Here is a 15,635-nt window from a genome sequence, read left to right as displayed (position 1 = left end):
GGACTGCTGAGCTTACTCACAGCGTGATACATGGATTTCAAAAATGTGAGACCAGACACTACAAAACTATTAGAAGAAAACAGGCAGAACACTCTCTGACAAAAATCACAGCAATAACCTTTTCAATCTGTCTTCCAGAGTAATGGAAATAAAAACAAAAATAAACAAATGAGACCTAATTAAACTCAAAAGCTTTTGCACAGCAGAGGAAACCATAAACAAAACAAAAAGACAACCCATCAAATGCAAGAAAATATTTGCAAATGATGTGACTGGCAAGGATTGGGCTCCAAAATGTACCAACAGCTGGTATGGCTTAATATCATCAGACAAATAACCATAAATAAACGGGCAGAAGACCTCAATAGATATTTCTCTAAAGATGACAAACACATGGCCAGTGAGTGAAAAAGTGAAAGTCGCTCAGTCATGCCCAACTCTTTGCAACCCCATGGACTGTATAGTGAATTCTCTAGGCAAGAATACTGGAGTGGATAGCTGTTTCCTTCTCCAGGGGATCTTCCCAACCCAGGGATCAAACCCAGGTCTCCTGCATTGCAGGCGGATTCATTACCAGTTGAATATTTGAGTGGGTAGCCTATCCCTTCTCCAGCAGATTGTCCCAATCCAGGAAATGAACTAGTCTCCTGCATTGCAGGCAGATTCTTTACCAACTGATCTATCAGGGAATTCCAACATGGCCAAGAGGCACATAAAAAGATGTTCAGTATTGCTAATTATTAGAGAAATGCAAATCAAAACTACAATGAGATATCATATCAGCCAGAATTCCTATCATCAGAAAATCCACAGATGGGCTTCCCTTGTGGCTCAGTGGTAAAGAATCCACTCGCCAATGCAGGAGACACAGGTTTGATCCCTGATCCAGGAAGATTCCATGAGCCATGGAGCAACTAAGACTGTTCACCACAACTGTTGAACCTGGGCTCTATAGCTCAGAAGCTGCAACTACTGAGCCTATATGCTACAGCTACTGAAGCCCACCTAGAGCCTGTGTTCTGCAACAAGAGAAGCCACCGCAAAGATAAGCCTCACACCGTAAGTAGAGAGTAGTTCCTACTCATTACAACTAGAGAAAAGCTTGAGCGACAATGAAGATCTAGCACAGTCAGAAAAGAGAAACCCACAGACAATAAATACTGGAGAAGGGAACCTTCCTACACTGTTGATGAGAATGTAAATTGGTGTGGAGAGGTTCCTAAGAGAACTGAAAACAGAGTTACCATATAATCCAGCAATCTTACTCCTGGGCATATATCTGGAGAAAAATCAAAATTAAAAAAGATACATGCATCCCAATGTTCCTTGCACCACTGTTTACAATAGCCAGGACATGGAAGCAAACTAAACGTCAATCAACAGAGGAATGGATAAAGATGTGGTACATATACATAATGGAATATTGCTGTTGTTCAGTTACTAAGTTCTGTCCAACTCTTTGTGACCCCATGGACTGTAGCATGCCAGGCTCCTCTGTCCTCCACTGTCTCCTGAATTTTGCTCAAATTCATGTCCATTGAGTTACCATCTCATCCTTTGTCACCCCCTTCTATTTCCTACAGCCTTTCCCAGCATCAGGGTCTCTTCCAATAAGTCTGCTCTTCACATCAGATGGCCAAAGTATTGGAGCTTCAGCCAACACTCCTTCCAATGAATATTCAGGGTTGATTTCCTTTAGGATTGACTGGCTTGATCTACTTGCAGTCCACAGGACTCTCAGGAGTCTTCTCCAACACCACAGTTTGAAGGCATCAATTCTTCAGCACTCAGCCTTCTTTATGATCCAACTCTCACATACATACATGACTACTGGAAAAACCGTAGCTTTGACTATACAGACCTTTGTCAGGAAAGTGATGTGTCTACTTTTTAATATGCTGTCTAGGTTTGTCATAGCTTTCCTTCCAGGGAGCAAGCATCTTTTAATTTCATGGCTGCAGTCACCATTTGCAGTGACTTTGGAGCCCAAGAAAATAAAATCTGCTGCTGCTTCCACTTTTTCCTCTTCTATTTGCCATGAAGTGATGGGACCAGATGCTATGATCGTAGTTTTGATTTTTTTTTTTAATGTTGAGTTTCAAGCCAACTTTTTCACTCTTCTCTTTCACTCTCATCTAGAGGTTCTCTAGCTCCTCTTCACTTTCTGCCATTAGAGTGGTATCATCTGCAAATCTGAGGTTGTTGATATTTCACCAGGCAATCTTGGTTCTAGTTTGTGAGTCATCTGGCACAGCATTTTGCATGATGTACTCTACATATAAATTAAATAATCAAGGTGACAATATACAGCCTTGACATACTCCTTTCCTGATTTGGAACCAGTCCATTTTTCCATGTCCTGTTCTAATTGTTCTGACCTGCATACAGGTTTCCCAGGAGGCAAGAAAAGGGGTCTGATATCCCCATCTCTTTAATAATCTTCCACAGTTTGTTGTCATTCACACAGTCAAAGGCTTTAGTGTAGTCAATGATGCAGAAGTAGATGTTTTTCTGGAACTCCCTTGCCTTATCCATGACCCGACAAACGTTGGCAATTTGGTCTGTGTTCCCTCTGCCTCTTCAGAACCCAGCTTGTATATTTGGAAATTCTTTGTTCATGTACTGCTGAAGCCTAGCTTGAAGGATTTTGAATATAACCTTGCTAGCATGTGAAATGAGTGCAATTATATGGTAGTTTCAATGTACTTTGGCAGTGCCCTTTGGGGTTGGAATGAAAATTGACCTTTTCCAGTCCTGTGGCCACTGCTGAGTTTTCCAAATTTGCTGATGTATTGAGTACAGCACTTTAGCAGCAGCATCTTTTAGGATTTTAAATAGCTCAGCTGGAATTCCATCACCATATTACTCAGCCATAAAAGAAAAACAAAATAATGCCATTTGCACCAACTTGGATGGACCTAGAGATTGTCATACTGACTGAAGTAAGTCAGAGAAAGACAAATATGATATTGCTTAGTTGTGGAATCTTAAAAAAACAACAACAACAGAAAGTTGATGAGAGAAATTGAAGATGATACAAACAGACCAAAAGATATACTGAATTTGTGGATTGTAACCCTTGTCCACTGTTGGTGGGAATGTAAATTGGTGTAGTTTCTATAGAAAACAGTATGGAGGCTCATCAAAAGATTAAAACTGGTTCTACTAGATGATTCAGCAATTACTCTCTGGGATACATACCTGAAAAAACAAAAACACTGATTAGAAAAGATACATGCACCCAAATGTCCAGAGCAGTATTATTTACAATAGCCAAGATACTGAAGCAACTCAGTTTTCCATCAATAGACAAATGGATAAAGAAGAGGGTGGTATCTATTTATAAAGGAATACTACTCAGTTCTAAAAAGAATCAAAATTTGCCATTTGCAACAACATCGATGAACCTGGAGGATATTACACTTAGTAAAATAAGTCAGATAGAAAGACAAATACTATATGTTACCACTTATCTGTGGAATACAAAAAAATAAATATAACAAAAACAGACTCACAGATACAGAGAACAAACTAGTGGTTACCAGTGGGAAAAGGGTATGGGAGAGGGGCAAGATAGAGGCAGGAGATTAAGAGGTATACATTACTATGAATAAAGCATAAGAATTTATTTACAGACATAGAAATACATGCAATATTTTCTTTTATTTTTTTGGCTGTGCTGTGCAGTGTACGGTATCTTAGTTCCCTTGGACCAGGGATCAAACCCATGCTCCCTGCAGTGGAAGCATGGAGTCTTAACCACTGGACTACCAGGAAGTCCCTCCAATATATTATAATAACTTCATATGGAATATAGTCTTTTCAAATTTTGTATCAGTGTATTTTATACTTGAAATTCATAATATTGTAAATCAACTGTACCTCAATAAAGAAAATATATGTGTATGTCAAAATTAATTCTGAAGACAGAATTCAGAGAGGTAGTGGCTTTTGATGTGTCTTTTTTTTTTTTGATATGTGTCTTAACTGATTGAATTTCTTTTTTATGAATCTAAAGTATATAAATTCATAGAAAATTTGGAAAACAGAAAATTATTCATTAAAAAATGAGTTTCATATAATCCATTCACTTTTTTAACATGACTTTTTAAAAATTATTTTAGTTTTGGCTGTGCTGGGTCTTTGTTGCTGCAGGTGGGGATTACCCTTTGTTGTGGTGCACAGGCTTCTGACCATGCTATTTCTCCTGTTGTGGAGCACAGGTTCAAGGCACAAGGGCTTCAGTAATTGCAGCACATGAGCTCAGTAGTTGCGGGTCCTGGCCTCTAGAGTAGGGGCTTAGTAGTTGTGGCGTATGGGCTTAGTTGACCCATGGCATGTGGAATCTTCCTGGACCAGGGATTGAACTCATCAGCTCTGTATTGGCAGGTGGCTTCTTATCCACTATACCACTAGGGAAGTCCAGAAACTAGCACTCTTAACATTTTAGTATATATCTCTTTTCCTTCAGACTTTGCTTTTCTATTTATGTATGAATATTTTAGGAAACTGGGATTTTTTGTGTGTACTGAGATTTTAATCAATTAAGTGTACATCCTTTTTACCTTAACATTATATGATGATTATTTTACCATATTTACATTCTTCAAATGCATGACTTTTAAAAACAGTAGCTTATACTCTATTGATGCTACTATCCTTCATTTAAACAATCCCTGATGACCCGCCCCCGCGCCCCGGTCCAGCCAGCTAGCCCCGGCCCGCAGCCGCCCCGTCCCGCCCCGCCCCCGCCAGCCGGGGTGCTCTAGGTGCCGCGCGGAGACCCTCTGCACCCGTGCCAACATGGCGCTGCGCGCGGTGCGGAGCGTGCGGGCCGCGGTCGGCAGCCTGCGCGCCATCTCGGCACCCAGCGCGCGCTGCTCGCCGCGGCCCTGGGGACTGCGGGCGGGTGCTGTCCGGGCGCTGCGCACCGGCCCTGCTCTGCTGTCGGTGCGGAAATTCACAGAAAAACACGCCTGGGTAAAAACAGAAAACGGTGTTCGAACAGTGGGAATCAGCACCTTTGCACAGGAAGGTTTGGGAGATGTTGTTTACTGTAGTCTGCCTGAAGTTGGGACAAAGTTGAACAAACGAGGAGTTTGGTGCTTTGGAAAGTGTGAAAGCTCCTAGTGAACTCTTCTCCTCTATCAGGAGAAGTAACTGAAATTAATAAAGCTCTAGCAGAAAATCCAGGACTTGTCAACAAGTCTTGTTACGAAGATGGTTGGCTGATCTAGATGACATTCAGTAACCCTTCAGAACTAGATGAACTGATGAGTGAAGAAGCATATGAGAAATACATAAAATCTGTTGAGGAGTGAAAATGGAACCCCTAAATAAACTACTTTGAAACAACTTAATCTAGCATCAGTTCAGTTCAGTCGCTCAGTCGTGTCCGACTCTTTGCGACCCCATGAATCACAGCACGCCAGGCCTCCCTGTCCATCACCAACTCCCGGAGTTGACTCAGACTCATGTCCAGAGTCGGTGATGCCATCCATCCATCTCATTCTCTGTCGTCCCCTTCTCCTCCCACCCCCAATCCTTCCCAGCATCAGACTCTTTTCCAGTGAGTCAACTCGTCGCATGAGGTGGCCAAAGTATTGGAGTTTCAGCTTTAGCATCAGTCCTTCCAATGAACACCCAGGATTGATCTCCTTTAGAATGGACTGGTTGGATCTAGCATAGTTGTCTTAAATTAGTGGTGGATACAGTCCACCGGATCACAAAGAGTCCGACACGACTGAGCGACTGAACAGAACAGAACAGAACAGATATTTAAAAGAAACTACTTGTAACAATGTTTCCTGAAGAAAATACCCCGTAACTTTCTAATGACTGCAGATAAACGCTGTGCACCTTTCCCACAGCATCCTGTGATTTTTAGGCTAGGCTCCAGTTATGATATTCAGAATTCCTGAAATTATCACTGGTAAAACTAATTACAAAAATTATGTAATTCAAGGATAACATGGTTATCTTATACCTTATATGACATTGTAGCTTGCTTACAGCTATCTTTGGCTTTGGGTCAAAATGGTCTTCCCACTAGAAATAACTACTAGTGGAGAAAAGTTTGTTAGTTATATAGTGTCCAATGAAGAATATTACTATCTTAATTTTGCAATATACTGTGTTTGCTGGTGTTATTTTTATACAGTGAAGCAACAGCTTTGCAGGAGAATAAACAATTTAATAATAAAATATTCAACTTTTTAATCATGAAAAAAAAAATCCCTGATGATTTTTCATTATGAAGTCTGGTGCTGGGGTAATGGACATGTACCTGTATTAAGTCTGTCACTGATTTTTTTCTTAATTTTTTAATTTGGTTGTGCTAGGTCTTAGCTGAGGCAATGGGATCTTCAGTGCTGCATGAGAGATTTTTGTTGTTGCATGCAGGATCTAGTTCCCTAAACAAGGATCAAACCCAGGCTCCCTGCATTGGGAGCACAGAGTCTTAACCACTGGACCACCAGAGAAGTTCCCTGGTTATGTCTTTAAGAGAGATTCTTTGAAAAGAAAATTGTGGGGTCAAACTTGTAAACAGGATTCTTTTTTTATTTTAATTGGAGGCTAATTACTTTACATTATTGTATTGGTTTTGCCATACATTGACATGAATCTGCCCCAGGTGTACATGTGTTCCCCATCTTGAACCCCCCTCCCACCTCCCTCCCCATCCCATTCCTCTGGTTCATCCTAGTACACCAGCCCCGAGCATCCTGTATCATGCATTGAAACTGGACTGGCGATTCATTTCACAAATGATAATATACATGTTTCAATGCGATTCTCCCAAATCATCCCACCCTCACCCTCTCCCACAGAGTCCAAAAGACTGTGCTATACACCTGTGTCTCTTTTGCTGTCTCGTATATCTTTACTCTACATACCAGAAACTGTCAATTACACCATCAAGGACACTGTGAGATAGCCAGCCATGCTGCATTGCTAACACTGGTGCAATGTGGGTATGCATGTGTGCCCGTGTATCTAATTTTTATAATTTTATAAATTTTACGGTTTGAAAAGAGAATCTCATATTGTTGTGCTTTTCTGTTGTTGTTGTTACTGAGGTTGAATATTTTCCTCTCTTATCAGGAAAATATTTATATTCCTTTTAAACTACATTTCCCATTCCTTCAGAATGTTCATCTATGTCTTCATGACCTATAGCAGTGTTTCATTATGTATTACAGAAGTAAATAATTCTAATATATTTTGGTCACATTATATCAGCTTGTTATTTGCCATTTAAACTATGTGTGTGTGTGTGAATATATACATGTGTTAGTTTCGCAAGATGAGTTGATGATGGATGGTGGGAATGATAAGAAATACGTATACTGATCTCTGTCTGTACCGTTCTCCTAACTTCAAGCACAGAGCTCCTAAAACCCTAAAACCTAAGTGATACAAGCACTAGTAGCACCTTTTGTTCTACTGAGGTGACTCTGGGTGGGCTCCGTGGATGGGGACTAGTAACCAGAAAGACCATTCCATGATAAGAAGCTTGGAATTGTCAGCCTGCTTGCGCTATTCTCCAGAGGAGAGAGGGGCCAGAAACTATTGAATAATTTATCATGCCTATGTGAGAAAGCCTCCATAAATATCCCAATAGAATGGGGTTTGTAGAGCTTTCAGGTTCAGTTCAGTTCAGTTTAGTCGCTCAGTCGTGTCCGACTCTTTGCGACCCTGTGAATCACAGCACGCCAGGCCTCCCTGTCCATCACCAACTCCCGGAGTTCACTCAAACTCATGTCCATCGAGTAGGTGATGCCATCCAGCCATCTCATTCTCTGTCGTCCCCTTCTCCTCCCACCCCCAATCCTTCCCAGCATCAGACTCTTTTCCAGTGAGTCAACTCATCGCATGAGGTGGCCAAAGTATTGAAGTTTCAGCTTTAGCATCAGTCCTTCCAATGAATACCCAGGATCGATCTCCTTTAGAATGGACTGGTTGGATCTCCTTGCAGTCCAAGGGACTCTCAAGCGTCTTCTCCAGCACCACAGTTCAAAAGACCTTTTAGAACTAACACCCAAAAAAGATGTCCTTTTCATTATAGGGGACTGGAATGCAAAAGTAGGAAGTCAAGAAACACCTGGAGTAACACGCAAATTTGGCCTTGGAGCACGGAATGAAGCAGGGCAAAGGCTAATAGAGTTTTGCCAAGAGAATGCACTGGTCATAGCAAACACCCTCTTCCAACAACACAAGAAAAGACTCTACACATGGACATCACCAGATGGTGAACACCGAAATCTGATTGATTATATTCTTTGCAGGCAAAGATGGAAAAGCTGTATACAGTTAGCAAAAACAAGACCAGGAGCTGACTGTGGCTCAGATCATGAACTCCTTATTGCCAAATTCAGACTTAAATTGAAGAAAGGAGGGAAAACCACTAGACCATTCAGATATGACCTAAATCAAGTCCCTTATGATTATACAGTGGAAGTGAGAAATAGATATAAGGGACTAGATCTGATAGATAGAGTGCCTGATGAACTCTGGACGGAGGTTCGTGACATTGTACAGGAGACAGGGACCAAGACCATCCCCATTGAAAAGAAATGCAAAAAAGCAAAATGGCTGTCTGAGGAGGCCTTACAAATAGCTGTGAAAAGAAGAGAAGCAAAAAGCAAAGGAGAAAAGGAAAGATATAAGCATCTGAATGCAGAGTTCCAAAGAATACCAAGGAAAGAGAAGAAAGCCTTCCTCAGCGATCAATACAAAGAAATAGAGGAAAACAACAGAATAGGAAAAACAAGAGATCTCTTCAAGAAAATTAGAGATTCCAAGGGAACATTTCATGCAAAGATGGGCTTGATAAAGGACAGAAATGGTATGGACCTAACAGAAGCAGAAGATATTAAGAAGAGGTGGCAAGAATACACAGAAGAACTGTCCAAAAAAGATCTTCACAACCAAGATAATCACGATGGCGTAATCACTGACCTGGAGCCAGACATCCTGGAATGTGAAGTCAACTGGGCCTTAGAAAGCACCACTACGAACAAAGCTAGTGGAGGTGATGGAATTCCAGTTGAGCTATTTCAAATCCTGAAAGATGATGCTGTGAAAGTGCCGCACTCAATATGCCAGCAAATTTGGAAAACTCAGCAGTGGCCACAGGACTGGAAAAGGTCAGTCTTCATTGCAATGCCAAAGAATGCTCAAACTACCACACAATTGCACTCATCTCACACACTAGTAAAGTCATGCTCAAAATTCTCCAAGCCAGGCTTCAGCAATATGTGAACCGTGAACTCCCAGATGTTCAAGCAGGTTTTAGAAAAGGCAGAGGAACCAGAGATCAAATTGCCAACATCCGCTGGATCATGGAGAAAGCAAGAGAGTTTCAGAAAAACATCTATTTCTGCTTCATTGACTATGCCAAAGCCTTTGACTGTGTGGATCACAATAAACTGTGGAAAGTTCTGAAAGAGATGGGAATACCAGACCACCTGACCTGCCTCTTGAGAAACCTGTATGCAGGTCAGGAAGCAACAGTCAGAACTGTACATGGAACAACCGGCTGGTTCCAAATAGGAAAAGGAGTACGTCAAGTTTCAGGTTAGAAGATCACAAAACAAGTTTGTTAATTTCAGATTACTGAACTCATACCAAGCATTTTTTGACTACAATGGTGTGAGACTAGAATTCAATTACAAGGGAAAAAAATCACAAAAAAACACAAACACATGAAATCTAAACAATATGCTACTAAGCAACCAATGGGTCATGGAAAAAACAAAGGTGATATAAAAATAAATACGTGGATACAAGTAAAAATGGAAACAACAACCCAAAATCTATAGAATGCGGCAAAAGCAGTTTTATGAGGCAAGTTCAGCTGGATATAAGCCTACCTCAAAAAACAAGAAAAATCTTTAATAAATAACCTAACCTTTCACCTAAAGGAAAAAAAATTTAAAGGCCAAACAAAACAAAGTTAGTAGAAAGAAAGACATAATAAAGATCAAAACAGAAATAAATTTAAAAGAGACCAAAAAAGTGGGGGGGGGAAGTCAATGAAACTCAGAGCTGCTTCTTTGAAAAGTATATAAAATTGATAAATCAGACTCTTCAAGAAAAATAATTTAAATGACCCAAAAAAAATCAGAAAATAAAAAATGAAGTTATACTGACACCACAAAAATACAAAGGTCATAAGCAACTACTACAAATAATTAATGTCAATAAAATGTACAACCTAGAAGAACTGGATAAATTATTAGAAACGTACAATCTACCAAGGCTGAATCAAGAAGAAATAGAAATAGGAACACACAGATTACCATAATGAAATTAATCAGTAGTAAACATTCTATCAAACATTTTCAGAGTTAACACCTCACCTTTTCAAACTATCCCCAAAATTTGAGAAGTACAAAGTGAAGGCTTCTGAACTCATTCTATAAGAACAGCATCACCCTAATACCAAAATCTGGCAAAGACACTACAAAAATACAAAACAAACAAAAAATACATAAAACCAACATCATTGATGACAGTAGATATAAAAATCCTCAACAAAATACTAGCAAACACAGCTTAATAATACATTAAAAGGATAATGCACCATGATTAAGAAGGATTTATCCCAAGGATGCAAGAATAGTTCAATATTCAGAAATCAATGCGATTAAGCTGAAGAATAAAAACATGATTATCTCAACAGATGCACAAAAAACTTTAACAAATTTGACATCCATTTATAATAAGAACTCTCAACAAAGTGAGAAGAGAAGAAATAGACCTCAACATACTAACAAGCACATTTAACAAGCCTATAGCTAACATCATACTCAATGGACAAAAGCTGTGAGTATTTCCTTTAAGATCAGGAATAAGACAAGGATTCCCACTCTCTTCACTTTTATTCAACAGTGTATTGGAAGTCTTAGTCATAGCAATCAGACAACAAGAAGAAAAGAATGCATCCAAATTGGAAAGGCAGAAATGAAACTCACTGTAGATGACATGATACTATATATAGGTAACCCAAGGAAAGTTATGACCAACCTTGATAGTATATTAAAAAGCAGAGACATTACTTTGCCAACAAAGGTCCGTCTAGTCAAGGCTATGGTTTTTTTCCCGTGGTCATGTATGGATGTGAGAGTTGGACTGTGAAGAAAGCTGATCGCCGAAGAACTGATGCTTTTGAACTGTGGTGCTGGAGAAGACTCTTGAGAGTCCCTTGGACTGCAAGGAGATCCAACCAGTCCATTCTAAAGATCAATCCTGGGTGTTCATTGGAAGGACTGATACTAAAGCTGAAACTGCAATACTTTGGCCACCTCATGCGACGAATTGACTCACTGGAAAAGACTGGTGCTGGGAAAGGTTGGGGGCAGGAGGAGAAGGGGACAACAGAGAATGAGATGGCTGGATGGCATCACCGACTCTGTGGACATGAGTTTGAGTGAACTCCGGGAGTTGGTGATGGACAGGGAGGCCTGGCGTGCTGTGATTCATGGGGTCGCGGAGAGTCGGACACGACTGAGTGACTGAATTGAATTGAACTGAACTGAATGACTCCCCTAAAAGCTCTGGGAGTTGGTGATGGACTGGCATGCTGCAGTCCATGGGGTTGCAAAGAGTCAGACATGACTGAGTGACTGAACTGAACTGAACGACTCTGCCAAGAAATTATTAGAACTAATAAATGAATTCAGTAAAGTTTCAGGATACAAAGGTAATACAGAGAAATCTGTTTCTTCTCTACATACAAACTATCAGAAAGAGAAATGAAGAAACCAATTCCATTTACAATGCATCAAATAGAATAAAATATCTAGGAACAAATATAACTAAGGAGGTCAATATCTGTACTCTGAAAACTATAAACCATTGGTGAACGAAACTAAAGACAAAAAACCAAACGATATGCCGTGCTCATGGGTTGGAATATTTAATATTATTAAAATGAATGTACAACCAAAGGAAATCTACTGATTTGGTACAATCCCTATCAAAATCCAATGGCATGTTCACATAACTAGAATAAATAATCCTGAAGTTTATATGGAAGCCCAAAGGACCTTATATAGCCATAGCATTCTTGAACAAGTAGAACAAAACTGGAGGTATCACGCTCCCTGAATTCATACTATACTACAGAGCTGCAGTCATTAAAACAGTATGGTACTAGTATGAAAACAGATACATAGATGAATGGAACATAACATACAGTCCAGGAACAATCCCATGCTTATGTGGTCAACTGATTTATGATAAAAGATGCAAAAATATGCAAGGAGGAAAAGATAGTCTCTTCAATAAATGGTGTTGAGAAAACTGGTCAGCTACATGCAAAAGAATCAAAATGAGTTACTTTCTCACACCATATACAAAAATAAACTCAAAATGGAGTAAAGACTTAACTATAAGACCTGAAACCATAAAACTCCTGGAAGAAAACCTAGACAGTATGCTCTTTGACATGATCTGAGTAATGTATTTTTGGATATAACTCATCAGGCAAAGGAAAACAAAAGCAAAAAGTCTAAGTACATCAAACTAAAAAGCTTATTAATGGTAAAGGAAACTATCAATAAAATGAAAAGGCAGCCTATTGAATGGGAGAAGATATCTGCAATCCATATGTCTGATAGCGGTTCAGTTCAGTTCAGTCGCTGAGTCGTGACCGACTCTCTGCGACCCCATGAATCACAGCATGCCAGGCCTCCCTGTCCATCACCAACTCCCGGAATTCACTCAAACTCATGTACATCAAGTCGGTGATGCCATCCAGCCATCTCATTCTCTGTCGTCCCCTTCTCCTCCCGCCCTCAATCACTCCCAGCATCAGAGTCTTTTCCAGTGAGTCAACTCGTCACATGAGGTGGCCAAAGTATTGGAGTTTCAGCTTTAGCATCAGTCCTTCCAATGAACACCCAGGATCGATCTCCTTTAGAATGGACTGGTTGGACCTCCTTGCAGTCCAAGGGACTCTCAAGAGTCTTCTCCAGCACCACAGTTCAAAAGCATCAATTCTTCAGCACTCAGCCTTCTTCACAGTCCAACTCTCACATCCATACATGACCACGGGAAAAACCATAGCCTTGACTAGACGGACCTTGGTTGGCAAAGTAATGTCTCTGCTTTTTAATATGCTATCTAGGTTGGTCATAACTTTCCTTCCAAGGAGTAGCATCTTTTAATTTCATGGCTGCAGTCAGCATCTGCAGTGATTTTGGAGCCCCCAAAAACAAAGTCTGACACTGTTTCCACTGTTTCCCCATCTATTTCCCATGAAGTGATGGGACCAGATGCCATAATCTTAGTTTTCTGAATGTTGAGCTTCAAGCCAACCTTTTCACTCTCCTCTTTCACTTTCATCAAGAGGCTTTTGAGTTCTTCTTCACTTTCTGCTGTAAGGGTAGTGTCATCTGGATATCTGAGGTTATTGATATTTCTCCCGGCAATCTTGATTCCAGCTTGTGCTTCTTCCAGCCCAGTGTTCCTCATGATGTACTCTGCATATAAATTAAATAAGCAGGGTGTCAATATACAACCTTGACACACTCCTTTTCCTATTTGGAACCAGTGTGTTGTTCCATGTCTGGTTCTAACTGTAGTTTCCTGACCTGCACACAGGTTTCTCAAGAGGCAGGTCAGGTGGTCTGGTATTCCCATCTCTTTCAGAATGTTCCACAGTTTATTGTGATCCACACAGTCAAAGGCTTTGGCATAGTCAATGAAGCAGAAATAGATGTTTTTCTGGAACTCTCTTGCTTTCTCCATGATCCAGCGGATGTTGGCAATTTGATCTCTGGTGCCTCTGCCTTTTCTAAAACCCGCTTGAACATCTGGAAGTTCACGGTTCACATATTGCTGAAGCCTGGCTTGGAGAATTTTCCGCATTACTTTACAAGTGTGTGAGATGAGTGCAATTGTGTTTGAGCATTCTTCGGCATTGCCTTTCTTTGGGATTGGAATGAAAACTGACCTTTTCCAGTCCTGTGGCCACTGCTGAGTTTTCCAAATTTGCTGGCATATTGAGTGCAGCACTTTCACAGCATCACCTTTCAGGATTTGAAATAGCTCAACTGGAATTCCATCACTTCCACTAGCTTTGTTCATAATGATGCTTTCTAAGGCCCAGTTGACTTCACATTCCAAGATGTCTGGCTCTAGGTCAGTGATCACGCCATCGTGATTATCTTGGTTGTGAAGATCTTTTTTGTACAGTTCTTCTGTGTATTCTTGCCACCTCTTCTTAATATCTTCTGCTTCTATTAGGTCCACACCATTTCTGTCCTTTATCAAGCCCATTTTTTCAAGAAATATTCCCTTGGTATCTGTAATTTTCTTGAAGAGATCTCTTGTTTTTCCTATTCTGTTGTTTTCCTCTATTTCCAAAATTTTCATTGATTGCTGAGGAAGGCTTTCTTATCTTTCCTTGCTATTCTTTGGAACTCTGCATTCAGATGCTTATATTTTTCCTTTTCTCCTTTGCTTTCTGCTTCTCTTCTTTTCACGTGGTTAACATCCAAAATATACAAAGAACTCAAAACTCCCTTTTGATTATACAGTGGAGGTGACAAATAGATTCAAGGGATTACATCTGGTAGACAGAGTACCTGAAGAACTTTGGATGGAGGTTTGTAACATTGTACAGGAGGCAATGGCCAAAACCATCTTCAAGAAAAATAAGTGCAAGAAGGTATAAAGTGGTTGTCTGATGAGCCTTTACAAATGCCTGAGGAAAGAAGAGAAGAAGACAAGGGAGAAAAAGTAAGATATACCCAACTGAATGCAGAGTTCCACACAATAGCAAGAAGAGATAACAAGGTCTTCTTAAACGAACAATGCGAAGAAATAGAGGAAACCAACAGAATGGCAAAGACTAGAGATCTTTTCAAGAAAACTGGAGATATCAGAGAACATTTCGTGCAAGGATAAGCACAGGATAGAATAAAGGATAGAAAGGGTAAGGACCTAATAGAAGCAGGAGAGTCTTAGAAGAGGTAGCAAGAATACACAGAACTATACAAAAAAGGTGTTATGACCCAGATAACAATGATGACATGGTCACTCACTTAGAGTCAGACATCCTGGAGTATGAAGTCAAGTGGGCCTTAGGAAGCATTACTATGAACAAAGCTAGAGAAGGTGATGAAATTCCAGCTGAGCTATTTCAAATTCTAAAAGATGATGTCGTTAAATCCTAAAAGATGATGCTGTTAAAGTACAAGGTCAGCCATTCTGGAAAACTTAGCAGTGGCCATAGGACTGGTAAAGGTCAGTTTTCATTCCAGTCCCAAAGAAGGGCAATGCCCAAGAATGTTCAAACTACCATACAGTTGCACTCATTTCACATGCTAGTAAAGTTATGTTCAAAGTCCTTCAAGCTAGACTTCAGTGGTATATGAATGGAGAACTTCAGATGTACAAGCTGGGTTTAGAAAAGGTAGAGGAACCAGAGATCAAATTGCCAACATTTGTTGAACTATAGAGAAAGCAAGGAAATTCCAGAATAAAACATCTACTTCACTGACTATGCTAAAGCCTTTGACTGTGTGTATCACAACAAACTGGAAAACTCTTAAAGAGCTAGGAGTACCAGACCACCTTACCTGTCTCCTGAGAAACCTGTATTTCAGTCAAGAAGCAATGCT

General features: G+C 40.2%; 1 pseudogene; it reads left to right on the top strand.

Moving 5' to 3' along the window:
- The first annotated feature begins 4,528 nt into the window (after window positions 1–4,528).
- On the top strand, window positions 4,529–5,812 carry LOC129563567 (glycine cleavage system H protein, mitochondrial pseudogene; annotated as a pseudogene).
- Window positions 5,813–15,635: the final 9,823 nt, after the last annotated feature.

Source organism: Moschus berezovskii, chromosome 9 (assembly GCF_049115385.1).
Source record: "Moschus berezovskii isolate FMDL1 chromosome 9, NW_MosBer_1.0, whole genome shotgun sequence".
In the NCBI taxonomy this organism is placed as follows: domain Eukaryota; kingdom Metazoa; phylum Chordata; class Mammalia; order Artiodactyla; family Moschidae; genus Moschus; species Moschus berezovskii.
Note: the sequence above shows the minus strand (reverse complement) of the source record. Positions and strands in the feature narration are given on the sequence as shown.